This window comes from Gopherus flavomarginatus, chromosome 22, assembly GCF_025201925.1.
Source record: "Gopherus flavomarginatus isolate rGopFla2 chromosome 22, rGopFla2.mat.asm, whole genome shotgun sequence".
NCBI lineage: Eukaryota > Metazoa > Chordata > Testudines > Testudinidae > Gopherus > Gopherus flavomarginatus.
Genome location: NC_066638.1, coordinates 2434093 through 2459927, shown reverse-complemented (window position 1 = coordinate 2459927; position 25835 = coordinate 2434093). Strand labels below are relative to the sequence as shown.

The window sequence follows — 25835 nt, the reverse complement described above, 5'->3', positions numbered from 1 at the left end:
TGCAGGGGAAAAATCCACTTAAAACAGAAGCAAATAGGACAAAGAACTAGACTATGCCATTAAGTCCAGGTGCACCAGCCCCCTGGAATGCAGACACCCCTGAGATGTGTAATTCTGTCCTTCACGGAGCGGGGTAGCAATTTGCTACTGGCATCTGCCTTTGCCACTAAAGTCTCAGTTCGCAGAGGCTGGGTGGTCTGCACTGGGCCATTCCCTAGTATCAGGTTATAAACACCCCTTGTTTGTTCTGGAGCCCAATGTTCTGTGGGGCTTGATTGCAAAGGAAACTGCCTTTGTAAGACCATTTCACCTTATGCATGGTAGTATTGGTAATCCTTACAGTGCTTGATCGATAGCGTGGCTGCTCAGTGCAGGAGATGGCTTTTCTTGACCCTGAGTGCCTTGCATCCTGTAGGATGTCCTGAGGCTGACCTTGGTCTCAAAGGTAGGGAAAAGCTAACAAAGGCACATGCACTGTGATGTAAATGTATGAACTTGTGCCATGAATAAAACATCACAGGCAGGTATCCCTTAAAATAAGCTTTGTCCTTTTATTTTCTCCTCACTCCGGTGGTTACCTTATTATCTTTCTTAGGGAGACACCTGAATTTATTACAGCTGCTCGTGAGCAAAGGGTGGCAGGGAGGAAGTTGTCAATTCATGGGTTGTGGGTGTCTTGTTCCATCCCCCTGGAGGCTACTAGATATGAAACATGATAAATGCACTGCATGGAGCCATATCTAAACAAACCAGAAACACCTGGGCTCCGGATGCTTACCAGGGATGTTTTGTCAACATTAGCAACAACAAATACATTTTGAATTTGAGTTTGCAGGGTGCAAGGGACAGCTGAGAGAAAAGGTGTGTGTCCACATCCCCCAACTGTTCTAAACAAGTGAATAGACAAAGGGACAATGTAGTGGCTTAGAGGGAGGAGTCTAGTAGTTGCCAAAGGGATTTGAATTAATTAATACTCTCATTAATATTCTTGAAGAGAGAGTAAACAGAACCTGAATGATCTCCAGGCTGACACTGCAAAGGGAGGAGTTGCAAATACCAGTGAGGAAGAGAAATAAAAGTAAAGGTCTTGGGGAGATTAGAAGCACGAGTAGGAAAGAAAACGTCGAATCTTAGACAAATGAAACTAAAAAAAAGTGACCACAAAGTAATCTCAAATGCAGAGGAAGAAGAGGAGAGGGGAGACTGGTAAGTAATAGAGGCTGAGAGATACATGGAGCCACATGTTTGTGTTTGTGGCCAGATTTTCAGGTAGGGCTAACTGAAAAATATGATTTTTTTTAAATTTGGTTAAAAAATTGTTGATGATTTTTTTATTTTTCAACAAAATGGTTTTGGGTTTTGGGCTTTTCCCGCCTTTCAAAATTTTGGCCAAAATGAAAATTTCCATGAACATTTTTTGTTTCCATCAAATACCATTTTTTATCAAAAATATTTTGAGGGAAACATTTTGATCAGTTCTGTTTACCAAGTTCTCAGCACCCACCAAAGAAGGCAGATTTCTGAAAGAGCTCAGAGCCAATTTACAGCTACCATGTACCATTTAATCATGGTCTGGATTATTATGATATCATAGAACAATTCTGAAACCTTATTGTGTCCAGGCCAGTGATGCACAGCATGGCCCTTAACTCCTAGTAGTCTCAAAGAAGGTTCATCTAAACTTTCACATTGATATGGCGAGGTTATAGTATAGAGAAGCAGGATTTCCCATGCTCTGAGACTAGTGCCTGTCCATTGTATATCACCTGGGAAGTATAATGTATATTTCCCAAAACTGACCTGTCAGGGCATACGTACTATTTTATATGTGATGGCTCAGGTTGACTTTTAAATGACTAAAATTTACATTGGTGGTTTTCAATCATGCAAGTTTATTCTTAGGCAAACTTCAAATGAATTTGATCTGTGTTCACGTAGTAATTTCTCAGATGAGTCTCAAAATGTTAGTATTGTTAAACAGGCAACATATTTTTCATTTGACTAGACACCGAGCCTACCACAACTGTCTGGATTTCAGAATTATCTGAATAGTTTTCTCGAGTACTGGAAGTTTACCCTTGAATATGACAGGTATCAAATGCCTCTTCTGTATTTGCAGATCTTTTGTTTGAGTAATTGATCTGTGGCATTACAGCAAGCCTCAATTTCCTATTCTGATACTTACAGACTGGATTCTGGGACATCTGTCATTCCAGAGCATGACTCAATTATCTGCTGTCTACAGGAAACCCAAGGAACAGGATATCCAGTAATAAAAGCCTTTACAAAGGATGCTGATATTCTAATTTGCTTGAGTCTTCAGGTCTAATGATAACAAAATGGCCAGGGCTAAAATTGTTTTCAAGGACAGTCAAAGAGCAAGGGAGAAAAGAACTGGCAAAGCTTGCAGCCTCAGTCATGTCACTTAACATCTTTCTTGATCACATACAGTGATGTTTTAGGTGTGGGTGATCATCTGGTTAAATGTCTCTGATACTGTTAATGAATTAGCTCCATAAGAGTGTAAAGTAGATGCACGAGGCCACTGGAGAAGGCAGTATAACTCACATTGTTATAAAGCAAAAAAGAAACGGGATAGGATTTTCCTCCCAATTTTTGTTTAAGTTACTGAGCAAATCTAAGGCACTGAAATATGAGGGACTCAGAGCACTTGCTAGAGTTGGGCATTGTGTGGCATGTGTGTTCTGCCATTCTTGGTCAGTTCATTCAGAGTTAGACTGTGACAATCCCTAGGCAGGGGAGCAAGACCCCACCACCCGCGAGGCTCTGTTAGTCCTTGACCTGGGGTCTCAGGCCAAGGTCAGGTGTGGAGTGCAGCTGCTGCACTTTAGCTGCTCTGTCCAGCAAGCAAATGAGCAGAGAAACCATGGCTCTCTGCCCTTGTCCAGATGTACTGGCCAGCGGAATGGGGGAGCAAGCTACGCCTTTTGCAAGGCTGTAGCACAGTACCTCCCCCCTGGAGCGCAAAGGGAGTACTTGTAGCCCCTTCTCCGTGACTCTGTTACAGCATGGCCCCGAGGCTACTCTTGGATCAGTGCTTCTTACGCATCACTCCCATTAGCCAGGGTTGTGCCCAAGGCACCCTCTTGTGCTCCATAGATTGCATTCAACCAGCAGCAGCATTGACAAAAAAAAGATTGCCAGATTATTTGATGCAAGATGGTAACATTTGCTGAGTGATTTATTCCCCTACTGATGTGTGACTTACATGAGCCTTTGCCTCACTGCTGTATTTGACCTGGTGTCTCCAAAGATGAAAGGCGAGAACTCTGACCACCCTGCCTGCTATCTAGCTGTCCTCTTTGTACTCGATGTCTTGGGCATCCACGGGCATGCACCCCAGGGCTGGCACCGTGCTGCGTGAGGAGGAAGTGTGATTCTCAATTGGTGCTAGATTCTGTTTTTATATCAAAGGGTTATTAACAAAAACAATGGCTTGTGTTTGCATTTCCCATGCCGCAGTTACAGATGATGGGTGTGTATGACATTGAAAATTTCAGGCAACCCACTATCACATTGTGCACTGTACAAGACGCTAATCAAAGGAAAATTTACATGCACTGCTCCTGAGATAATCAGTTCTCTCTCTCTCTCTCTCTCTCTCTTTTTCTTTCTCTAGTTTTATGCCACCCTTCATTCCCCAAAACAGGGAGAGCAACTGATGTTAGACTCTGTCTTGTTAAAAGTCTAATCAGCTGAATGTCTTTAGTAAGAACCATCAAACTGTGCAGGGTAAACAACATGCATTGTTCTACTTCAGTAAGAGACCTAACTTGTTATGCCTCATGGCTATTAGCTGTAAAGAGGAGAAAAAAGACAAGGCGTTAGCAGTGATCTGGGCACCTGTGAAATACAAAACGGCTAAATAATAATAATCAAAAAAAGGAATTTTACAGTCTAGAGATGAATTCTTTTGAAATGAGCATGAAAAGGGAAGGAAAACTCACCAGGAAGTAAAAGAAACTGAACTTTATACACTAGGCAACTCAATGTGGCAAGTCTAACCTTGATTAAATGAACAGAATCATACAAAGTGCTCTCAACTCTTTATTGGGTTGCTCAGGCGGGCACTTGTTGTAAGTGCTACCATGAAATATTCATTTCAGGATATGGCCCTTTTTTCACTGTCAGTGAAGTGTGGCCATTGCAGCAAGCAGTTCAGATGCCCTGTCAGTTCAGCAGAGCGTGACTTTCCAGATGCAAGTGGTGGCGGGGGAAGAGATTTGTAGGAAGTTGAATGGCAGCTGTCAAATGTGCAACTGAGACCAATGGCTCTTTAATTTGACTCCAGAGATGAGAAATTCCTTGGCGACATTTAGTGATGTCTCTGAAGGTGGTAGAGGTTAGGTTTTTCTGAGAGCACTTTTCTGAAGTGCCACAGAATAAGTATATAATTTCCTTCTCTCCCTGGAGACCTTGGGGATCCTCTTGAAATATCAAGGAGGGAATAGTGGAGAGACAAAAAAGGGTCATTAGAAAATACTGAGAAAGTAGCATTTAATGGCTGGAACTGACTTGTGTCAAATAAAGCTCAGGCCTTAATATTAACTAGTTGTTAATGTACATTTGAAGCACTAGCAAATATCATTTTGAAAGATCAGTGATCAGGAACGTAGCAACTCTCCGAATTTTCTAATAGATTTTATTTGGATGCTCTCTATCACCAGAAAAGCAAAGGGAAGATAACATTTCTCTTGTGTTATATTTTAATAGATGTAAAGTAGATTTTAATAGATTAAGAATGGGAATGACAAACAACACGGGGCCCTCTCAGCATTCCTTACTGAGGCAAAGCTCTGATTGAGTTAAGGAGAGGTCTTCAGAGAGAGAGAGAGAGAGAGAGAGGAGAGATGTCAGATAAAGGTTTTTTGGACTCTTTGGGTTCCATTCATTAGGGATTCCATGCAGTGTTTGCAGGACATATTTCTCTTAGGATCTGATCCAGAGCTCACTAAACTCAACAAGGCCCTTTCCATTGAACTCAGTCGACTTTGCAGGCAAGCCCTTGGTGCTCCTGTGGGAGCCTCCTGCAGAGAACATTGCTAATGGGAAAAGATGAGCATCATGCATGAATGAGCGTCTGCAGTGTGCCCCCCACCCCGCCTGGCTGGTCAGGGACAAAAGCTGACCTGCTGCCCCAGTGGGAGTGCTGGACAAAATCCTGCTCTCCTACCCCCTGGCAAACTAAAGGAGAGCAGAGTATTGGCATCAGGAGAGCCATGCTGCTGATCCGAGAAGAAGAATTTGCCGTGACAAAAGAGATGTACTTTCCAACATGGTCAGAAGTTGGGAATACTTGGGCTCTGAATCCCACAGCTGAGGATTCCAATGGCTGGAAGATAATGTTGGAAAAATTCAGAATGAATTTAAAATGCAATTTTTAAAAACTATTAGGGTGGTTATACTGTGGGAGAGATTATCAAGGGAAGAAGCAAATTCAACATCACATGGAGGCTTTAGCTCAAGATTGGATGTCTTTCTGAACTATCTGATCTAGTTTAACCACAAGGACTGGCCTCAGTAATGTAGCAGGGAAGAAGAATTCCCACCACTCCACGTGCAGGAGTCACCAGGTGGAATTCTCGGGCCTGGGCTGTATGGTCAGAGTGGTGCTTTCTGGCTCTAAAGCCTATGAACTATGAACTGAGGCCTCAATTCAGCAGACCATTTAAGTGTGTGCTGAAGTTGCACCGAAATGCACGGGACTTAAGAAAGTGCATTAAGTGCTTTGTTGGGTTGGGTCTTTATTCTCCTTTAAAAACTCACACTCCTCAAGAATTCCATTCTAGGAACTGTCAGTAAGATATCCTGCTGTGGGCAGTTATATTCTGTTGTGATGGTGGATAGTGAGAGATACACAGTTTGCCAGGCATCTGATTCTCAGAAGCAAATTATTTCTTGAAGGAGATATCATAGAATGTCAGGGTTGGAAGGTATCTAGTCCAACCAACTGCTCAAAGCAGGAACAATCCCCAGACAGATTTTTTACCCCAGATCCCTAAATGGCCCCTTTAAGGATTGAGCTCACAACCTTGGGTTTAGTAGACCAATATTCAAACCACTGAGCTATCCCTCCTCCCTATTATAAAGCAGCCAGGAATAGTCAGCTAATATAGGAAGTTTTGTGCCATTGGTTCATTTTTTTCCGCACGCATGTTCAAAATATGATAGGGTCAGTCAGAACTTTAAAAAAAAATCTGCATTAATTTTGACTTTTTATCAAAAAATTAAAACCTCAATATAGGGAAAAATAATCTCTTTTCAGCAACCTAAAGCTGAAAAATGTTTGGCCAAAAGCTGCTAAATATTGAAAATTGTTCAGGTTTGGGCTGTAATTTGGGGGTTTGTGATTTTTCAATGAAATACTAAAAGTTTTCATAGAGAGTAGACACTTCACAAAACTTTTTGTTTAGTCAAAATCCCAATTTTCTGTTGAAAAAAGGTTTCAACAATTTTTTTTGTGCTATTAGCCAAGAAAAGCTCACTAGAGGATTCCACCCCCCCATGCCTAATGTGACCAAAGTACAGAAGTTTGTGTCTGTGGATATCTGACATCAGAATCCACTTCTTTCCTATAACATATCTAACAGAGGCATTCTTTTTTTTTTTCTGTCCAGGAAATATGCTAGAGTCTTCACCAGCCCCACCTTTCAAACTCTTCAGATATAAAAAATATAGAAGAAAAATGAGAATCCATCAGTTATGCTTCAACTGGCATTTGAAAGGCATCAGCTTCTGCACAGGCTGAAAGTTCCTCTTAGAATAGCCCAAGGAAAAGGCAAGAGAGGAGTTAAACATGAACCCAAGAATTTTTTGAGACTCGGCTTGCAGCAAGATGCTGATCAATGGTGAGCAGAGAACAAAACAATGGGAGAGTCCAACAGCTAAGTAGGTCACCAGTTAACAAGACAGAGTGACTCAGAAAATTTAATTTTAAAACAGCAAATCCCATTTTTTGTTAAATTGTACATGTTTTAAATTTAACTGCAGGTCAAATAAAAATAATAGTCTATTTCATATTTTTTTTACTCTAGTGCTTACAATAATATTATTATAATCACTTCTAAAGTTTTCATACATGTTATTATTTAAGTCTTAGAGTAAACGTATTTTACTGTAATCTCATGCCTCGGTGACTGCTTGGAAGAATGTTACCATTGTTAATTCTTTGTATTACAGTAGTGCCTAGATGTCCCTCTCAGGAATCATGGCCCCAGTGTGCTAGGTGTATAGCAGGTATTTGTTAGGATCTGAATGCTGCAAAAATGTAATTAAGGTTAAAAATTATTAAAATTATTTCCCTTATAATTGCTGTTATACATAAATAATATAAATGTTAGCATATGGTTGACAAGCTTTTATTTTTTGTTTCTTCATGAACAATTCTGCATTCAGCCAAAACCCAATTAAATTTAAAATCTTTCTGGTGATAATTAGTATTTTATCCCATTGGTTAACAAAAAAGATACACAAGGCTGTCTTAATGTCATTTAGCAATAAAACACTGCAATACCAATTGACTTTGTGTTATTTATTAATCATGAGGATGTTAGCAGCTCCCTGCTTATTCCTTTCCTTGCATGTCAAAACTGCTTTTGTTTTCTTTTTGTCTTCTTTCTAGTCACATGGCTGGCAGCTCTGATGCTCCAGACCTGGACTGGCTGTGCTGTGTGTAATGCCAGTTTTGCTCTTGGGAATGATTATTAACATGTTATGACTAACATACAAAAGCTCTGATTCTTCTATTTCTTAAGTGAATTTTGTGTTAGTGAAAGGTGCCACCCACCTGCTAGGCCCGAGAAGAGAGGTACGTTTCGCCACAGAACAAATGCAGAACAGGCAACAGCACTTCAAGCTTCCTTGTCCGTGATTATCTGTACTTCCATAGCATTTGTGGTCCCCATGTGGAATCAGGACCCCTCTGAACTAGTTGCTGTATGATCACATAGTAAGAGACATTCCCTGTCATCAAGAGCTTATATTCTAAACAGACAGAGAGTGAGTGGGACAGGACACAAAGATATAGAGTAGTTTGCCCACAGCAGGTTCAGAAGAGGATGGAACCCACATGTGCTGACTGTCAGTCCACTAGACCATATTGTTGTTAAATTGATTTAGTTAAACAGGCGTGGTGATGCTTTGATTTTGGTTTAAGAGTGGCTTAGTTTGGTTTAGTTTAAACTAGGATGACCAGATGTCCCAATTTCATAGAGCTAGTCCCGATTTTGGGGTCTTTTTCTTATATAGGCTCCTATTACCACTCAACCCCTTCCTGACTTTTCACATTTGCTGTCTGGTCACCCTAGTTTAAACCTGTTCCCAGTTTTGGCAAAACTGTTAGAAGCCACTCAAACCAAAATACAAGTGACCACCTGGAACAAAAGTTTAACTTCGCTGGTGCAAATTTCTTGTGTAGAGAAGCCCTAAATTGCAGCTGGTGATTAGAGGTGAAATCTTACTATCACATTCTTAGTCCTCTGAGCTTCATTTCTAGGAAGCACTTGAAAAGACAGAAGATTTGAACCCTAGCCAGACACTGCTATAAATGCAAAAGAGACAAAGCATTTGCAGAAGCTCACCACCATGGGAAAGAATGAAACTAAAACTAGGTGAGTATTTTAAACATAAGCAGAGCAATCGGTATGAAATGTTTCAAACAGCTCTGCATGCAAGCAATTCCTCATCTCAAACCTTTCCAATCAAGACCATCTGCTCCATATTAGTCAGTCCATATGCATATTTCCCTTTAACATTTCTGGCTCGCTGAAGTATCAGACTTTCCCAGTGTACTAGTTTATTTTAGTGACGTTTTATTGATTGCATTGTTTTCCCCAATCATGCCTATGTGAAGTTCTCGGAGCTGAGTGTCTGCCATTCCCACCGTTGTCAATCAGCCCCTAAAACCGGCAGTGGGATTTATTCATTTCTAAGCTCGGCACAGCTGAGATGTTGGGAGTGGAGTGAGTCCAAATCTTGGACTTTTTGAAATTTCAGCAAAGAATTTTATTTTTTTTTGCAGATTTTCTTTTGCTGTTTTTCAACCAATTTAGAAGCTGGTTGAAATATTTTTGAAAAGTCAAATTTTTGACAAAAAAATATTAGCACCCTCTTCCCCCAAATAAATCCCTTGCTTGTTTATGGGAAGCTTTAGTTGAGACACTGGGGCTTTGTCTAGACTCTGGGAATTTGGGCCTGTGTAGTTACATCAACATGACCTGGGGTAACTGAGGGAAACCTCTTTAGCACGGACATATTGTGTCTACAGTTGGGGGATGCACCACAGTTTTGTTCCATAGGTGCAAATTTCCCTAATCTAGACAAGTGGTCTGATGCAGTGTCTGAAAGTTCTCCTAGGCTACCTTGGTTTACTTGGGCTGAATTTACCTGTCTTTGGTTGCATCATTGCCTTCCCTCGATAGCCTTTCGAACTTTTTCCAGGTCAGTGTAGCATTGGGATCCCTCTGCTGATCATCCACTAGGGAATGGGCCAAAGCAAGGGATTTATCTGCCAGCTAAGGTGTGGGCTTCCTGTCGTTGGCACAAAGAATCTTCCTTCCCCAGGAGCTACAGCAGCCTTTTGTGGAACCCCCCCGAATACACTATTGACCTCACTCTTCTTGGGATAACAGGAAAGGAGAAAGATGCTTCCCACAGCCTACGGCAGGGGAGGACTGGAAGACCTGTGCAGCTATAGATCCTCTAACCCTGCCCTGCCCTCTTACCTGATATGTGCACTAGGTCACTGAGTTCCTTATCTATATGGAGCAGACACCCTCAGTGAGTCTCCCCGAATCCAGCCCCACCTCGCATGCAGTGGAACTGTGCCGGTTACATCAGGAGAGGGGCTTCCATTGACAGCGAGGGCCCCCAACACACCTTGAGGTGCAGCAGAGTTACAAATGCCTCCCTGAGATTTCTGACACAGCCCAGAACCATTTGTTCCAGGGGAATTGACACGCTTCCCATGAGGCTGTGGGGCACTCACTGTTAGCATAGGGGAAGGATGGCCTTGTGATGAAAGCACTGGCCAGCAACCTGGGACATCTGGGTTCAAATCCTGGATCTGCCCCAAGCTCCTTGTATGACCTTGGGCAAGTCACTTAATCTCTCTGTGCCTCAGGCCCCCATCTCTAGAATGAGTTTAAGAGTCTGTCTAGTCTATCTGGATTGTTAATTCTTTGGGGAAAGGGCTGTTTCTTATTCCGTGTACGTCCAGCACAAGGGGATCTTGTTTGAGGCTGCTAGGAACATGGGAAGGAATCTCTTGGTATATGGACTCCAGGCAATCCTGCCATATAACTTTTATTGCTGTAATACAAATAATAATAACATCAACAGGCACCAGGCATGCAACATTCACACTTAGAAATGAGCAAAAGCTCCCAGAGTGGGAGGAATGGGATTATTTCCCCCTTCTACTCCCATTACTATATTGCAGCCAGTGTTGTATGAAGCATTTGGAGAGGTCAAGAGACAGGCTGGGAGAGGAGGGGAGAAAGGGGTGAGTGCATTTATCTTCACTTCTGCATGACATGCTCCCAGGCAGTAGCACAAACTAGTGAAAAACCAAAAACTTCAGAGATCATTTAGATTCTGGACTAATTAAATGCTAAGGAGTTACAGCTCCTGTTTCAACAGATATGAACCCTTATTAATATTTATAAAAACTATTTCATAGCAACACGTTTATAGTATCTAAGAAATACGTGGTACCATCCTTTTAAATAGATTTTTGTGGAATATCATTATAACTATGGAAGATGTTCTGCTCTGTCCCTCTCAGAGTTTAAATAGTAATAATATGGATCTATCTCGGGTGGCTGAACGCCACTTGTCCCTCTAAGAAGTTGGACGCCAACCGCTCGGGGGTGGCGTAACCAGTTAGCATGCCAGAGTCTCGTTCATTATCAGAATTAACCAGACAAATCGTTCCACCAACTAAGAACGGCCATGCACCACCACCCACAGAATCGAGAAAGAGCTATCAATGTGTCAATCCTTTCCATGTCCGGGCCGGGTGAGGTTTCCTGTTCTTAGTTAGTGGAGCGATTTGTCTGGTTAATTCCGATAACGAACGAGACTCTGGCATGCTAACTAGTTACGCCACCTCCGAGCGGTCGGCGACCAATATGGATCTAGTCTTTCAACATTTGGACAAGATTTCTAAAAAAACCCTCTTTTTAATTACCTTGCCAGTCTATCAGTAAAAGGCAATTTCAGCTGTTAGAAGGTTGCATAAACTGCAATCAGAAAACTCAAGGAATAAAAGAGCCTGTAGGCACCAACCTAATTAAATGCAATATGCATAATTTGTAGCTCTGCTCACGGCATGGGTGAGTGTGAAAGCAAGTGGGGCTTGGGTTTATCTGGGGAAGGCCCTGTCAGTTCCAAAATGTATCTGGAGTGCCCCTGGACTTCCTGAATCTGAAAAATTGGGCAGGATGCTGGATGCAAACAGGCTGTCTCCGCATGTGTGAAATTCACCTCCAGGCAAGGTTGCAACTCAAGACCAGTGCAACATTTAAATACCACATAAACCCTCAAAATAAGACTTAGCCATTGCATGGGCCAATCACCTGGTCCTCTGAACAAAGTGATTTTCATCCTACATTTCTGGCACCACTTCACTTGGTTCCAGCTAGAGATGCTAGAAGAATAGCCTTTCACATTGTTTCTCAGCTCATCTGATTTTGGCGGCAGTGAGAAAGCAAGTATGGAATCTCTTCCACCCCCTAGCAAGCTTCTTTCAGCGTTTCACAACTAAAGATGTGCCACTAATTGATTTTTCAGTTTGCTTGCCTTGCCAGAACATGTTAAAAAAACATTTGGGGTCAAAAGACACATTTCATTTTGAAAATAAAACATTTAATTCTTTTAATTATTATTATTTATTTTTAGTTTTCTTTCAGCTGAAACAATTCAGTAAATTTGACACAAATTGTTTTGGTCAACCGAGATCTGCATTTTTTTAAAAAATGTTTGTGTGTGTGCAAAAAAAAAGTTTTTGCTGAAAAAAATGTCCCCCAGCTCTATTCACCACCTTGTAAAAGCTTAGACCCCCCCTTGCAGCTGTAAAACTGGGCAAAGGCTCCACAGAGAATTTTATTGCATCTGGGCTGTTTCATCTGTTTCTGTTTTGTAACTTGATGGAATCAGGTAAATATCTATCTGATCAAAGGCATCTTTCATCACGGAGTCTTGGGGCTGAATGCTGTGACTCACCAGAGCCAGGCACATGCCATGGGCTTGGAATTAATTCCTTTCTCTACTTCTCAGGGCCAGTGAATAGAAGTCTTCATCCTCATCAACCTCAGCATCTGCTCTATGGACTCTAACTCCTCCAATGGAAGGGAAGCCTCCAGGAGACGAGTTAGCGACGACACAGTCATATCATACAAGGTCAGATGAGATGCCCTGTTAGAAATTCTAATCAGAATGGTTTCTAGACATCAACTGAGAGGGGATGGGAGGGGAGGGGAAGCGCCACAGGTGGAAATGTCTGCGATGACATCACATTAATCCTTTTACAGCCAGTGGCTTCTTCATTTAATGCAAAAGACGGCTTGCAGGTTAAAGGTAGAGAGAAACTTAGGGCAGTGGCGTCTATGCCAATTGATGGTGGCTTTATAACAGAGCAAAGCCTATTTTAATTCATGCCCAGAAACTAGATATGAGGAGGCCATTTAGAAGAGATCAACTTTTTTTCATAATAATATAATAAAAAAAAGTCCTTTTCCTCCCAAGCCCTCCAGGAAGTCTCTCTTTCCTTTTTAGATTAAAAATAAAGCAACAAAAATCTGGGCCTGTTTTAAGAAATTCCTTCTGCACACTTGCATCCAGTGTTTGGTTAACCTTCACCAAACTCTCTCATCAGCGGTAATTAGGATTCTAAGTCTTTAAAATCTTTTCAATATTCCTTGCTTCAAAGTTAATTTGCTTCCTTTCCTTGCTTGCAGAACAACCCAATTAGAGGTGAAATCACTTTAAATATGCTCAATTCCATACTTACTACTTTATTTGATCATTAGATATTTATAAGCTAGGTGCTTTATTTTCTTTAAAAGGAAAATATCACCATCCCCCACCCCTCCAAGTGTTTCTCATCAAGCGCTTTGCCATTTCATAGCTGATTATTAGCAATACAGACTGAATGTTATTGCACAGTTGTTCAGATACCGAAATGGTTCACAAAGCGACGTCATTGAGGGCCCATCACTTGCTTTTCCAGGTAGAGCTAGAGCACTTAGCAGATTAGTGCAAGAGAAAGGCAGGAGCTAGGGCCCCTCTTCAGCAAGATATTTAGGTATGGGTCTAACTTTATGTACATGAGTAAAGCTTAAAGTTAAGCACATGCTCATAGCTTGCTGCAGGGGAATGAGGTAGCTGGTTCCAGACTGGTATCTGTGATGCTATGGAAAAATGGTTCCTTCTTCCAGGCCACAATCCAACAAAAAACTTTAGCAAATGCTTAACTTTAAGCACATGAGTAATTCCATCAGCTTCAAGGGTTACGCAAAATCTTTCTGTGGCTCCCTTAGAAGCTTTTCTCCTGGTTTTCAGAAGCTATTCTGACTTTAGAAAAAGTTTCAAACACAACAAGAGGGGGGAAGGGGCTTTGACGTGTTTGAACTTCCTTGCCAATCCCCTCCTGCCCCCTTTCAGTTACTCTCCTTGACACCACTGAACATGCTATAAGGCTCAATCATGGCTTAATAAATTATTTACCTACTAAAAGTTTGATGAGTGAAGAGGGGAAAGTGAAGAATGTGGCACAGTGAGATGTTGCATTATTGACAAGTGAAAGAAGCTAATTACCTAATCACAGCAATCGCTAGATAAATGTGCCAAACTACTTTCGAGTCTTATTTGGAGTATCTCTTTCCTTTAAAAATTAATACAACAAAGAGGGACATGGGGTCTTTAACTCTGGATCAGCTTTTCTTTAGAGGGGGATGTAGTCTTCCTTTTCTTGTAAATAAATATATAAGAACTAAGTTTTTGTCCAGGGTGCCTACAGCTTCCAGAGAGGCACCACTTGTTAGATTTATGAATTAAGAGAATAAATAAATGAGAGCCAAATTAATTATACACATATAATATTTCCAGGTGATTCAGAACTGAGGCAGCATTAATATTCTAATACTGGAATCCCACATAACTAACTCGTAGCAAGAACAGAAACTGGCACAAATTCAATTTCAATTCATTTTTCTGACTAAGGTTGGAAATAAGAATGGGAAATACCTTCACCTTAATTCATTAGTATTTCACTATGTGAACTGTAATTTTGGAATTATTCTTTACAACACCTTTAAAGCAACTCTATTCTCTAGGGAATATTGAATATTTCTATATATGGAGCAATGCTGGAAATACATGTCAAATATTGGTGCATGTAATACAATTATTAACAACATACAATCTTATTTAAAATCCAGTGGGGCACCTTTACATGATTTAAGGTGTTTTTTTCATTATGCCTCCTGGCAACTGCTAATATTGTCTTTACACAAATGTTTATTAGATTAAACTGTTTGTTTGTTCCATTATGTAATCATAAATATATGCACAGAATTCCCTAGGGATACTATCAGGCCAAAGATAGTATTGCAATGTACTTCATAACCACCAGCTGTGACTGAAATAAAGAGCCTTGGTGGGTAATTTAGAAACCTACTGGACCAAATAAAATGCAATGTCGGGACCCAGTGTATGTGGAAACACAGAAACTTTCCAAAAGTTTCTTTGAAACTTTTGCTCCCATCTCTTTGACCCTGATTCAGGAAAGCACATAATAAGCTCATGCTTAAGTCCTATTGACTTAGGTGGGAATGAAGCAAACACTTAAGTGCTGTCCAGAAAAAGATGCTTTCCTGATTTTGGGGCCTAAGTCTCTTCTCCACCATACACCTTGAGAATCCCAACCAGCAAATGCATGGAAGCTTTGTTCCTTATTGTTATGTGTTTGACAGTAGCACATAGAGGTTCTGACCAAGATATGGCCCCATTGTGCTAGGTTCTGCATTACACATAGTAAGAGGCAGTTTGAATTACAAAGAGCAGTTAATTACAATTAGAGATGGTCAAAAATGGGAAAAAAATTTCATAAACATTTTAGGAAAAAATGCATCCCCTTTGATTTTTTCCTACGAGCCCTACCTTCTAGTGTGAGCTACACAAGAAAGGCCCAGAGTGGAAGAACAGAAGTGTTGCCCAGCTGGGGAACAAAGGCACAGAGAAATGAAATGACTTGCATGCAGAGCCAAGAATTGAACCCCCATCTCTTGAGTCTTAGCTCAGTGCCATATCTACAATACTGCCCTTGAGGAGCAAAAATAGAAATCCAATTCAGCACTTTCTTCTTGAGCCTGGCATGAGATTCCAGCTGAGTGACACAAGCAGGCAACAAGGTTTCATAGTATCCAAACCATCTGCACCTCACACTGACGTATTTTCACTTTACCGATTTCACCCTTCTCTTCTCCTCTCATTGTCACATCGTTGTTCTTCAGTAGCTGGCCATGCTGGAGAGTAGCAGCCTGCAAAGAATAAAATTGCAGGAGTGGCAGGGATGCTGCAGGCTGCCCTGCTGCCATTACAGACGTTATCTGCAGAGCATGATGGAACAGGACTCGAGGTCGATACCTGTCTCTCTCTTGCCATTTTCATCACATTTGACAGTTTTGTCCCAGCCTAATGGGCTGAGGCAAGAATCTGACAGTGTGATAAAAAGCACACCCCAGCATCCAGGACAAATTGCAATGGCAAAGCTGTGGTAATGGAATGCAGGGGGAAAGTAGAATGAATACCCCAGGAAAGCACAGGCAATCCCCATGCTGCTGGTACCACGGTCTGTCCTGCAGAGATCTCAGGGATACACATTCCTGACTCCAGCACCAATGTTCCCACCAACTAGCCTCTCTGGCAAAGAAGAAACTTGCTGTATCTGTAAAGGATCTGTGATGGGTGATATCTGAAATGGCATCAATCTTCATGAGTCAGGAGAGGATGGAGTGGTATAGTCACAACTGAGTTATCCTGTCTTGCCTGACAAATGAAGATAAATGGCATGACATCAGCTATTTATTTACACAGTTTACAGAGTATGCATGAGTGTATGAGTGAGAGAGACAGCATGTGTGTCCTTACATACAGAATACATACTGGTGCGGTCTAACGGCTTTTTATCAGCATGAGCTTTGGAGAGCTATTTCCGAGTAGCTATCTTCCTCTTTTGTATGCATCTCACGTTGATATCTCGATTGTTCAGCCATCTGGCTGCTGCTGCATCACCCAGAGTACCAAGGTGTTGCAGTCCTCACCCTCCCACCTTCTAATTATGCACTCCTCTACCACACCAACAGCCACCCACATCACTGCCCTGCAGTCACACTGGGAAGCCTGGGTTAAGCCACATTTCTGCACTGTGGCAGTTACTCACACTGTTCCAGTCAGCAGCCTGGTGAGCCTAGGCCAGGATCTGCATCCCAGGTTGCAAACAAGTGCCTGTAAATCAGGGCTTCTGAGCAGAGATGTTCACAAATCAATCTGTGACTCTTGCTAGCATTCTGAAAAGTTTCTGATGGCTAATTCCTAGTTGGTGAGGTTGGGAGGTGAACCCAGAGCTTGGAATGGAAATAAACCTCTAACCTGCAGCATATTGGAAGGCTGGTTCTTCAGTCTATTGGAGAAATTCATGGCTGTACAGAGGCCAGTACAGGGTCTGTGTGCCCTCTGCACAGGGCTGAATTTAATAGCTGTGGGCATGAAACTACTGTCTTTGGGGTCATTTGCAGAAGCTTCTGAAATGTGCCCATTAGAGCTGGCTGAAAATATCATATTTTGAATTTTTTTGAATAAAAAGGGGACAGACTTCTCCCCAGAATTTTGGTGGAAAATGTTCCTGTTTTTCAACCAGTTGGGATGCACTTGCTCTCTGTTCATGTGCAATTAACCAACCTCTTTGAAAAACAAGCCACATTTTTTAGATATCTACTTTGGTGCCCCTAAATACTACATCCTCCATTTCACAGAGACTGCTTGCTACCACGTGGGCCTAGTACATTACTTTCGCTTTGGGAGGAAAAACAGCCCTCTCTCTCAATGGACGGGTCTATAAACAAGGAGAGGGAATTTATGAATACAGAACAAATATTTGGCTTCTGCCAGAGACAACATCAGTATTTCAGCAGCAAGAATTCAGTCTCAGTGACTCCCCCATGATATTAGAGAGAGAAGTTGATGTTTGTGCATCCTGCTCCATATCACTGCATATTCAGTCTAATATTGTGCTATGTCTAAATGATACAAGCCTGGTTCTCTGCCAAGATTTGATATGATGCCCTAGAACAGTATTTTGCAATTATGGGTGGTGGTTAGGGAGAAATCTGCTGTCTGTGCTGGAGTAACAGTCTCATCTGAAATAACTTGGTGGAGCCAAACTGCTACTGTTTGACAACTGAACACAAAGGGAACTTCTTTTTGCAGGTACAGTTTGCACTTCCAAAATAAATTGTAGATGCAAACAACAGCCCTCGTATGCCTTGTTACCTGACTGCTCAGGCAGCTGGGTAGCTGGGAGTGTCGGCACAAATAGGCAGGTGTCAATTTTTTAAAATCTGGCCCAAAATGTTATTAAACATCCTTTGTGCTACAGCAAACTGCATCCTGCTTTAGTGAGAGTTTTGTCCAGTTCTGCGGTAACATAATGAACTCTAATGACCCTGATTTGCTACTATTGACTCTTCAGCATCAGCTGTACCTGGCAAATCCCTAGACTGCCTCCCATTTTCTTTGGTAACCTTGCACTCTGCACACATGAGCTCATATGCTGCATTCTGCCCACCTGTGACAGGTTCAGCAACCTTCCATCCGAAGGCAATGCAGTAAGAAAGCAGTGTTTAGCTGGCGAGCAGATTCCAAATGAGATCTGTCACACAGTACTTGCTCTCCGCTTTTTTTGGAATATTGTTCTAACTTATCTCCTTCAACAATAAGGGGCTCCAAAGCCCAACTGGCTCCACACACTTCCCTGTGACCTGTGCCTGACACACTCTTGATTTCAGCCTTCATTAAGTCAGGCAATCCACAGTGAAGATCTACAAGCCTCTCAATGGACCTACCTTCAGTATTTTGTTTCTCCACATGGAAGGAGCTATCAATCATGCAGCAGTACCTGGCTTTAGGCGCAATGAAGGCCTCTTACGTGGGCACATCAATCATACTTTGTTGTTTTCTGTATGTCATTTACTATCACCACAGTTAAAGAACAAAAGCAAACAGTTTCTGCTTGATGGTGCATGAGCCATTTAACTATTGTTTTTGCAGTTTTATATGCACCAACTGACCCTCCTTTTAGCACTGCTAGCCATGAATCATCTGTTTCTCATGCCATTCAGGGATTTGAGTCACACCTGCAGATTATAGAACCTATGGATCCTGTTTGAACAATAATATATTAGCATCACAGCTGAGCTTCCCAAGAGGGACATGTTAGCTGTGATGGGGATACCTGACAGGAATTGGCTGAGAGCTCTCCAGCTCAGTTCATATATAGGCTACTGAGCAGCCATTACATAGTAAAAACAGACCTTGGGTGGTTTTCTGGTCAAGCACTGGATTAGAACTCAGGAAAATTGGATTAAAATCTCAGCTCTGCCACAGGCTTCCTGTGTGACCTTGGGCAAGTCCCTTAATATTGGTGTGGTAGAGAATTTTTTTCATTTTAAAACATTTCAGTGAAACCAACCAAAACCAGCCAACCAAAACATTCATTTTTGTCAAAATTTTCCTTGGAAATATTTTGGATTTTCATTTAAAAATATTTGTTGGTGAAAACCTGAAAGCTTTGAATGGAAATAGTTTTTTTTTTCCCCCATGAAAATTTCTGTTTCATCAAAAAGTCATTTTTCTGAGCACCGCTCCTTAATCTCTCTGGGTCTCAGTTTCCAATGTGTAAAGTGAGGGTAACAATACAACCTTTGTCTGTCTTGTCTCTGAAGTATGGTATGTCTTGTAAGACTACATCTACTTTAGGAGTTGGGGAAGTGATTCTCTGGCTCTCATGCTTGCACCAGGTTTCACCGAGCTAGCGTGAGTTTAACTAGGCATGTAGCACGGGAGCTGGCAGAATGTGCAGAAGCAGGGAAATCACACCCCTAACTCACAGTAGCCTTACACTGCAATTATCCCACCTAGCACGGTGGGCCTCGATCTCAGCGGAGGACTTTAGGTCTTCCCGTCTCAGGAACAACAGTGGGCTGGATTTGAACCAGTGACTTGAGGTGAAAGGTTCTGCGGTCCCTAACCCAGCCAGTCTGAGTCTGATTCCTTAAAAAAGCAAGGCTGGGGAATGTCTATATGCATGAGCGATCTCAGCCTCACTTCAGCAAAGCAAAGTAAAAACAAATCAAATTTTATCTGTTACTGTTCTCAGTCACTGGTTTGGTGAGCAAGTGACCTGGTTTGCTTATTATGTAAACCATCAGGAAACCAGGGTTCTGTATTATTTATGCTAATACAAAGCAGTAGGCAATAACATTAGAATTGGGTTGTTGGCAGAACTGCTGGCAGCGGGCGGTGTTGTGCTGGCTCTGCTCAGGGAGCTGCGTCTTTCACAAACACGTGTCCTGAGTGTCTCCCTGAAGAGTAGGTTCTGGTCCATGGGAGAAAGTTGCAGTCTTCAGTTGAAGTGAGTAACCCGAGGTGCATCTCAGCACTGCTGAGGAAATGGCCTCAAGGTGAAATTCACCCTTGGGCAGCGGGCTCACAAGAAGCATAGTGGAGGATAAACACTTCTCATCTGGGGAATGTGGAGTTTGGTTTCAGTTTTCTGACCTACTTCTTTTTTCACCATTACACCCCTGAGGGCAGCACAAGAGGTTACAGAGATGAATTTCACAGTTAAAGCTAGAGGACAGTAATGAATCACAATGCTTATGCAGACTATACAGGCACATCGGGACTGTGTCCAGATACTGTCACATCCTGGGATGATTTACTGTAACCACCACCCCCTCCTTATTTTCAGGAAATAAATATCCAACCTCATTTATATTCGCACTTCCAAAGTGAATCCAATCCAAATCAAATCCAGATATGAGCTGGGCAGAAAGCTAGTTTTCTGCATGGAAAAAAATTATCATAGCTTTGTGCCAGGCCGCAAAAGTGAGTGAGTTCTGGATAGTATTGGCTGTTGTTGTTGTTTTTTTTCAATCAAAATGATTTTTTCAGAGAAAAATGGCCTTTTGAATACTCTGAACATTTCTGCAAAAATGTTTGGTATTGTTTTACATTTTTCTGGCTGTTTGATGAAACAATTCACAACAGAAAAATTTTGATTTGATTCACATGGAATCTATATGGAAATTGTTTGGTTTTCTGGTTTCATGTTTGTTCTCTCCTTTCCTTTTTGGCTACTGGAAGAGGTGGGAATAAAGGAGAAAGAGACTGGAAGAAATAAAAAAAATCCATTTAGGTTCTAATTGTTCTGTCAAAAATCTTATAATTCTGCAAAAAATTGGAACTTTTTTTTCATTTAATTAAAAAATATGGAATTATTCCCTTTCTTGGACCAGACCTGGCCTTGGACCTGGGTTAGGATTGTCTTAAATTGTGAGAGAGGGTTTTGTGTTGGTCTGGGTCCGTCTCCCATCCTGTCCACTGTTCTAGCTTTTCTGTGTTCTGTGGTACAATTGCCCGTCTCTCTGTCATGACATTGCTTGGAAAGGAGTTAAAGCTAATTGCTCGTGTGTGTGTGTGTCTGCATGCACTGATGATCCTTAGTTATGTTTTGTTTTCATAGAGACAACAGTAACACAGGAAGACTGCAAACCATATTCTGTGAAATCTGGATTCCAGAAACAGAGCAGCTATGTGGCAAGACTCTATCAATATTTAGCAGTGCTCATAGCATACATTTAATTGAAGCAGTCCAGAGGATATAAGGAGCAGAGGGCTGGGGAAGTATTATTCTCCTGGTCTTTATAGATGCAAATTTATATTCAAATTAACCCCCAGCTCAATGGAGTCCCACTAATCCTTTTACAAAGGCTTGATGTGTTAATCCCAGCCCAGCCCTAGTCTAGTGGCTGTTTAAACAGTTACCTAGATTTGTTTTCATATTTACAAATAAATCCTGTCTGAAGTGCAGTTTAACTTGGGGCTGACTCCTTGCCACCTTTAAGAAGCAAACCCTTCACCAGGGACGAGAAAAGGGTAAATCCGTGCATTGAACGTCAAGGTACAGCCTTGCTAACAGCCTAAGAAATGCTTAATGAAAACCAGGAAGCAGACTCTGAGCTTGGCTCTCCATCCACGGAGCACAACATGGCATTTCACAACCTGGTTTAGTGCCACGCTGCTAACGCAGTCCACCCCCATTACACAGCTCTCCGGTGTAAGATTCTTCCTCTGGCTGCTTATTGTGCTGTCCCTTCACTTTCCAGCAGCATCAATAAAATGTATTTAAAGTATAGTTTGTCCCTTTCAGCTATTGTGGGAGGCTGCAGGGTCTATACTGGACTATGAATCTGTGACATGAAGATAGGGGGTTTAAAAAGGGCAGAGAGGACGTGGCTGTGGTAGGAGCTGACCCTCGGGGCCATTATTCTGACACCCGCTGCTAGGCCACACAGTCCTGACCCCCGGGGCCGTTATACTGATGCCGGCTGCTAGGCCACACAACCCCGACCCCCGGAGCCGTTATACTGACGCCGGCGCTAGGGCCACACAGCCCTGACCCCCGAGTCTGTTACGCTGACTCCAGCCGCTAGGCCACACAGCCCTGACCCCCAGAGCCGTTATGCTGACGCTGGGCTCCAGGCTGTGCTGGTTTCAGCTGAAGGACAGTCTGGTAGACTGTTACCCCAGTGGAATCACACCCTGTCCCACCCCAAAGGAGGATGGGGTGTGCATATCCCACGACACCCCCTTTTTGCTCAGGTGTGGGTGACAGCACCAGGTGCTGGGTGGTAGAAAATCAAGCCCCGAGACTATCATAGATCCAAGAATGCTGCCAGATCTGTTTTTAAAGGGAGCAGGTGCCTCTCTTTATTAAGTGGCTAAGACTGCCATCACGCCCTTCTGGTGTCTCACTCTCCTTATCAGCCACGGAGCCGTCCAATTCCAGCATAGAAACCTTGCAGTCGCCTTGTTTTTGAATTGACTCCAGTATGAACGGCAGATGAGATGAAGTCAGGGCCATGTTTGTAGTGGTTCAGGCTTTGACAGCAGATTCATTCTAATATGTTCAAGTGGATACACTGGAGGTTTCCATGCTCAGCAGTTACATGACAGCCTTAATTCCAAACAGTCTTCCAATAGAAAACTGCAATGGATTCCTCCCCCCTCCACCCCCCTGCCCCCCCAAACCAACCTGCCCATTAGTGTCCCAGTACGTGGATTGCAGGCAGCCTCCACTACTGGAGAAATAAAGGGGGAATCATACCATAGGTTATCATACTTTTGGGTCTGGCATATAGAAGAAATAGGGATCAAAGCAAGGAAGAGAGAATGAGCGAATGCAGTGGTGTTAGCCAGTAATAGCTAGCAAGTGAAGTGGTAAAAGAGGCATACAGACAGACCGTGCTTCATCTGTTGATTACCCATTATCTTCCATCAATACATTGCTAAACTGTTATCACTAAATTATCCTGCCTAATACAAGGCTTTACATCAGGCTGGTATGAAATCCATTACTGTCTGTCAAATCACTTGGCTAATGGAAAAAAAAAACCCTATTATCTCCATTAGATTTTGGTCAGATCCCTTTATCTGTTAGGTTTACTAACTCCTTGTAATGGAATCGGACTAATACAAAATGACAAAGAATCAATTAAAGTGACATGCAAATGAGTGAGCTGACTAAAGCCCTATATCACCCCTTGCTGGGCTTGTTAATGAATATGAACTCTGAATTAGTCAGAGGGGTTGTTTATTATACTTTCAACCACCCATTGGTTGTGTTTTTGTTTTAAAGTAGCTTCCTCTTCCAATACCGTTTCCATACATACGTTCAGGAGCCCTAAGGTCATTAACCTCAAGGCTAGCTTTCCTCTCCCCTTAGGGAAGGAAAACTCCAGCAAGACAAGGCCCTGTGGAACCTCCAGCCACCCCTGGACTCAGAAAATCCTCTGTTGGAGGCAGCCCTGGGAATGCCCCCAGTGGAGTTTCCATAGTGCTGAGGGGAGGTAATGGGAAAGAAGCAGCAGCCTTTGCAGAGCCCTTGGGGGCTAGGGCTGGATGAGGGGTTATGCATCACCCAGGAGGCTGCTCCCTTCTGTCCCCAGCTGCAATGGTGGCTGAGATCACCTTCCCTGTGGGAATGGGGAACTTAGGTGGTGTGACCTGGCCCAAGGCTATTTCTGGTCACATTTGAATCGTAGCCATTTCTCCGCCCCACTAATAAACTTGACATTGGGATCTAATTGTATTGGATCCACCCTCTCATTTGGTTTTAGTTTTGCAACAAAACAACCCTTGTCTGACAAAGACCTGAAGCTAAATGTGGGTTTTTTGCTCATCTTAGTTTCAAATGGATAGTTGGAAGCCAGAACATGGCAGTTCCCCTTCACAGCCTGGTCTTCCTGAGGTTGGGGTGGAGAGTTGGCAGCAATGTGGCTGGAGCCAAACCATTCCTGGTTTACCTTTTGCAAAACCAAAGCAAATGCTGAACCATTCATTTTTATGCCTCACCTCTCCTACATTTCATCTTCTGCTTCTTCCTTCCAGCGGCAACACCCGGCGCAGAGAGGACTTGCGGGGATCAAGCCAGCCAGCTACAGAGTGCAGCTCCGAAAACATCCTAATGGAAAGGTTAATAAAAGAAAGAAAATGTCAAAGTGGTGACTCTCCCTTATAACATGCACGTTGCAGTACTACACTACGTGAAAAGAGTTAACGGTATCCACTCTACTGAAAGTTCTACAATCCCGGGACGGCAGGAGGGTTCCGGGTTGAGGGAACTTCTTCCATCCAGCATAGAGTTGTAGTGTTCATTGCACACCAACCATGCATTAATAGATAATAGGAGCAATCCGACTCATTATGGAAGCACCTAGCTTTGCAAGAGAGGGAGCAGACAGGCTAATTCAAGATCTTGCTGTACAGCAGTGGGAGAGCAGTTCTTTGATCTTTCAATGCCCTGTACCGTGTGTGGTCATTTCCACCTGCGTGAAGTGGCTGTACAAGGCTGCTCATTCAAGTATTTGCTGTGGTTTGTTTTTGGAAAAGTTAGAGGAATCTCACTTAGGTTGCAGCTCAAGACAGTGCTTGTTATGTGTGATCATGACAATTTAATGTTTCCTGAGGAATATGGCTGCTGAAGAAAATGCTTTGATGCTTTCTGTCCATGCTGGGTTTTGATTGGCGAGTACATGGTGCAACAGTTAAAGGAACCTAGTGGTTATAGTGTACTTAGATTTTCAGAAATCTTTGACAAGGTCCCTCACCAAAGGCTCTTAAGCAAAGTAAGGTGTCATGGGATAAGAGGGAAGGTCTTCTCATGGATTGATAACTGGTTAAAAGACAGGAAATAAAGAGTAGGAATAAAGGGTCAGTCTTCAGAATGGAGATAGGTAAATAATGGTGTCCCCCAGGGGTCTGTACTGGGACCAGTGCTGTTCAACATATTCATAAATGATCTGGAAAAGGGGTAAACAGTGAGGTGGCAAAATTTGCAGATGATACAAAATTACTCAAGCTAGTTAAGTCCCTGGCAGACTGCGAAGAGCTACAAAAGGATCTCTCAAAGCTGGGTGACTGGGCATCAAAATGGCAGATGACATTCAATGTGGATCAATGCAAAGTAATGCACATTGGAAAACGTAATCCCAACTGTACATATAAACTGATGGGGTCTAAATTAGCTGTTACCACTCAAGAAAGAGATCTTGGAGTCACTGTGGAGAGTTCTCTGAAAACGTCTGCGCAATGTGCAGCGGCAGTCAAAAAAGTGAACAGAATGTTGGGAATCATTAAAAAAGGGATAGATAATAAGACAGAAAATATATTGCCTCTTTATAAATCCATGGTACACCCACATCTTGAACACTGCATACAGATGTGATCGCTGCATCTCAAAAAAGATATATTGGAATTGGAAAAGGTTCAGAAAAGGGCAACAAAAATGATTAGGGATATGAAACAGCTGCTATATGAGGAGAGGTTAATAAGAGTGGGACTTTTCAGTTTGGAAAAGAGACAAGGGATATGCTAGAGGTCTATAAAATCATGACTGGTGTGGAGAGGTCACCAAATGAAATTACTAGGCAGCAGGTTTAAAACAAACAAAAGGAAGTATTTTTTCACACAACACACAGTCAACCTGTGGAACTCCTTGCCAGAGGATGTTGTGAAGGCCAAGACCATAAGAGGGGTCAAAAAAGAACTGGATCAGTTCATGGAGGCTAGGTCCATCAATGGCTATTACCCAGGATGGGCAGGGATGGTGTCCCTAGCCTCTGTTTGCCAGAAGCTGAGAATGGGCGATGGGGGATATATCACTTGGTGATTCCCTGTTCTGTTCATTCCCTCTGGGGCACCTGTCACTGGCCACTGTCAGAAAACAGGATACTGGACTAGATTGATCTTTGGTCTGACACAGTATGGCCGTTCTTATGTTCTAACAGTCACATTGTCTCCCTTATTAGCCTGTGGACCGTTTAGAGAAAACAACTCCAAAGCATCTGCTGTATAGTATCAGACCATTGGTGCATCTAATCCCTAATCTTGCTTCTCACAGCAGCCAATGCAGGATCATTCAGAAGAAACGTTTTATGATGCTCTCTTTAGTGATCACATCAACTCTTTTTTCC

General features: G+C 42.4%; 1 long non-coding RNA gene across 1 annotated transcript; it reads left to right on the top strand.

Annotated features, from left to right (window-relative positions):
* The first annotated feature begins 1010 nt into the window (after positions 1 to 1010).
* Positions 1011 to 24604, top strand: LOC127039045 (uncharacterized). Its single transcript, XR_007770864.1, has 3 exons — positions 1011 to 1206; positions 12298 to 12420; positions 23752 to 24604. It is a non-coding gene; the product is annotated as an uncharacterized LOC127039045 (long non-coding RNA).
* Positions 24605 to 25835: the final 1231 nt, after the last annotated feature.